We start from the raw sequence: 4,250 nt of genomic DNA on the forward strand, positions 1-4,250 counted from the left end.
CCAAAAAAAAAAAAAAAAAAAAAAAAAAAAATTAAGTACAGGCTCACGCCTGTAATCCCAGCACTTTGGGAGGCTGAGGTGGGTGTATCACTGTAGGTCAGGAGTTCAAGATCAGGCTGGCCAATATGGCGAAACCCCGTCTCTACTAAAAACACAAAGGTTAGCCGGGCATGGTGGCACATGCCTGTAATCCCAGCTGCTAAGAGGCTGAGACAGGAGAATTGCTTGAACCCAGGAAGCAGAGGCTGCACTGAGCCGAGATCGTGCCATTGCACTCCAGCCTGGGCGACAGACAGAAATTCTATCTCAAAAAAAAAAAAAAAAAAGAAAGAAAAGTTAACTATCTTGTCAAGATCACACAGCTGGTGACCTAACGAACACTTAGGCTTATACTGTGCACCTTCCTCAGTGGAGCCTCCCACACCTGTGTGAAGAGGACACTATTGCTCCCATTTTGTAGATGAGAAGCTGGTGCTCAGAGAGGTAACACAATTTTCCCAGGCTCTCAGTTATTTTTATCCCCTGACTCTCTCTCCTTATAAGGTACCCAACCCAACCCTGGCTGAGTCCTTCTCCTCATTCCCTCTGGAGAAAGGCAAGACAGAAGGGCCCCCTATGTCAACCAGAGAGTGTTCCCCTATGTTTTGGGAAGTCATCCTAGTGTCCTAACTGACATTACCCTTGCCTCAACCCAGGCCTCTTCTCACCTCTTCTGGTGTCCTTTCTGTCTGATGATCCTGCAGAACCAGACCCCATTACTCAGCAAATCCCATCCCGCAGATGGGCTAGGAGTGTGGGAAGCAGGACTGAGAGACTGAAAGGGGCAGGGACTGGCTTTGTCACACAGCCACTGTGGCAGTGGAGGAAGATGAGTCCAGATGGGAAGGACCCAGGAGTCCTGGTTTCCAGGTGGAGTGAGAGGCGGGAGCCTTCCTCACGTCTCCAAACTCCCTGCCCCAGGCAACGGAGCCCACTGCCAGTCATCCAAGCTGTTAGGTGTTTCTGCCTGAGGAGGGAAGGGGCCTGGGCAGCTCCTAGAATGGGAAGAGGATGCCACTGGGCATGAGCCCTGCCAGGCAGTGCTGCCTCGGTCTTTCTGCCCATGCCCAAGTTCATCACACCTTCGGCTCTGCCCTCCTGCTAATCAAACCTGCACTCTTCTCCCTCTTGCTTCTCACCTTGGGACACGTGAGCCAGTGGCCAAGAGTGAGGCAGCAGAGCCAAGTGGAGCCACCAGCTGCCCCATCCCCTCCATGCCAGCCAGACTGCCTGGGATTCTGGGGACCCCTGTATGCCACTGCTGCAGCCTCAGCAGTAGCTCTGTCGACAGCTCTTAGGAGCTCCTGTTCTGGGCTGGAAGTGAGGAGGGGGCTTTCCTTGACAACAAACAGGGAGAATGAGGGGCTCCACGCCCTAGCCCCAGGCTCTTCTTACGATCTAACCCCTGGGGCAGGCCCTTCTTCTGGAATAAACCCTGGGAAGACTTCCAAAAAGATCACCTGAGGCAGAGTCCCTTTCTTGCCCCGGGGTATAAGTTCTTCTTCTAGTCTAACCTTGATCCCTTGCAAAGGGGTGGAAGGGGACAGAGATGAATTGCAGTTTCTTATAAACCTGGTGGCTTCTAGTTCCCCGACGACAATACAGCGGAGGAGCCCTGTGGTTCTGGCTCTGAGTCAGGCCCCATCGCCCGGGCGTCCCCAGTGCCATCTCCCTCCGCCCCGCCCCGGACTGGAAAATCAGGCTCATGCCTCTGCCGAGAGTCAGTGCTTCCCCTGCTTCCCCTCACCATCTCGCTTTCCCCTAAAGGGAGGTGTTTCCTCGAAGCAGGGAAAAGTCAAGGGGGCAGAGACCTCACCAGCCACCGGGAGGCGGCACTCGGTAGGCACGGGCATGGGGTAGGGGTGGGGCGACCCTGTCTTCCTGTCCCTTCCCCCTCCACCACTCCAGCCCGGCTCCCCGGTCCTGCTCTTCCAGCCGGCTGCATGTGTGCGTGTGCACACACACTTAACACACGTGTGTGGTGTCGGGGGGGGGGGCCTCTAGCGCCCGAGGGAGAGGGCAGGAGGAGGAGGGGAGGTGAAATGCCTCTGATACGCCTATGAGTGACACAAACTTTTTCCACACATATGTTCTTCACATGTTCTGGGTCTGCACGTGCTCACCATGCCTCCCGAGTCATAAGTCTGATGGCGTCCCCCTCCCCGGCTTGGCATTGATCTCTGGGTATTAAGCAGATTCCCTCCGCCTCCCTGTGAGGAGACCCACCCACCTCGGGAGGGAAAGGTTGGGGATTCAGGAGTCTCTGAGGATACCGGCACCTCCCTCTCAGAAAACCGGCCCCTCCTCCCAGCAGAGGACCCTCAGTCTGGTGGGGGCAGGTCACAGACGTGCAGTACAGACCCTCAACCTTCCTACCTGTTTGAGGGCTCAAAGAGATATCAGAACCCCACCCCTAGACCCTGGATGTAGGTGGGAGAGTTTGGGGAGGGTCTTGCCCCTTGGGGAAATTGAGCCTGGCAGAAATTGAACCTGGCAGTTAGGAAGGTCTGGGTCAGCAATCAGAAGAACTCACATGCACCTGGCTGTCAGGGGTGGGGGGAGTATGAGGGAGCCTAAACAGAAAGTGAGCAGGACAGAGGGAGAAAGAAAGAGAGAGAAAGAGAGAAACTGAGACCAGGGGCAGTCAGAAAGAGAGGGGAGGGCAGCGCGCTGGAGGTGGGCGGGACCTTCTGGATGGCAGGGCAGTGCGGAGAGGGGCCTGCGGGTCTAGGAAGTGGTTGTCTTTTCCCTTTCTTCTCTGGCATCACAGATACGTGAAAGGTCAGTGCTGAGAGAATCCAAGCCTTTCTTCTCAAGAAGGAGAAATCGAGTCTTCTTTCGAGCAAGACGGCTCAGAGCCACTAAAAGGGAACACAGAACCCTGTAGAGCCCACTCTCCTGCCTCCCAGGTTGTGAATTTTCTAACCCCAGGGGGAATCAGGAGGACCCAGCACCTGGGATGTTCAGCACAGCAGGGGCAGTTCCAGCACTCTCTGCAGCTCAAGCAGCTGGGCTGCCTAGCTGGTGCCAGGCCCTGCCCAAGGGATCCATGGTACCCAGTCCCACCAGCAGCATCAGCAGCTTAGCTATCCCGAGAACTGGGACCAGAAAATGCATGTTGAAAGGAGACTCTTTTGATGACCCAGGCGTCCTCCACCCCAACCCCTCCCCACTCCAAGCTGCTGGGTGTGCAAGCCCAGGGATACTGCTACCTCCACCTTGGTGACCCCCCAACTCCTGAGCCCGCAGACATTGCGAGGCACAGTGTGCACAGGCCCTGCCATTTGAGAACTCAGACCCTAGCAAAAGCCTCCAAAGAAAACAATTTTCTGCCTTGGCCTCTGACTCCCCTGAAAATCTGGGGGGCTAATAGGAGGGACTTTTAACCCCCTTAGTCATCCTAGGAAGCCAAGCTGAATAGCAGTGACTGATAGTCACCCGACCACAAGCCAATTTTGCGGTTTCAGTTGTTTTCAGAAGGAGCAGCAAAGCAGTGCAGGAGGCCCTGGGCAGAGGAGTGGGCTGACTCCCGGACCCCAGCCCCTGCCCAGGGCACTCTGCCCTAGCACAGCTCAGCCAAAGGCCAGCAAGACCCAGAATTGCACCCACTTTACAGATTCTCACAGATGGGGTTTGCAACAACTAGAAGCAGCCCTCTGTATCCCCTCCATGTACCCCTGGCTACTTTACTGGCAAGGCTGGCTGCTCTCTGCATCCACGATGAGCCCTTCTGCTTTGCTTTTCTCTTTTCTTTTCCTTCATTTCCTTTCCTTTCTGTTCTTTCATATCATTTCACTTCCTTTATGTCTCCCTCTTTCATTTTTCTCTCCTTCCTTCTTTTCTTCTTTTCCTTTCTTTCTCTTCCTACCTTATCCCCTCCTCTTTCTCTCCTTCTCTCTCTGCCCCTGCCCCATTACATGTGTGCCTGGCAGGAATAATCTAGGAGCCACAAGGAAGAGAGCAGAGGCCCCTGAGTCCCCCAGGTATACTCCAGAACCACATCTGTCACCTCCCTCATGAGCTCCAGGGAAAGAGATCAAGATTAGCTCTAAGGGAAGCTTCCCGCTGAGTGGAGTTTGGAATAATCTCAGAAATATAGAATGCCAAAATGTCAGAGCCGTGATGGAAATTAAACCACCTACTCCACTGAGGAACAGAAGCGCTGAGAAGCCGCACAACGTCCACAGAGTGTGGCTAGAACCAGAGGTGCC

The sequence above is a fragment of the Theropithecus gelada genome, chromosome 16 (genome assembly GCF_003255815.1).
Source record: "Theropithecus gelada isolate Dixy chromosome 16, Tgel_1.0, whole genome shotgun sequence".
NCBI classification, from domain to species: Eukaryota; Metazoa; Chordata; class Mammalia; order Primates; family Cercopithecidae; genus Theropithecus; species Theropithecus gelada.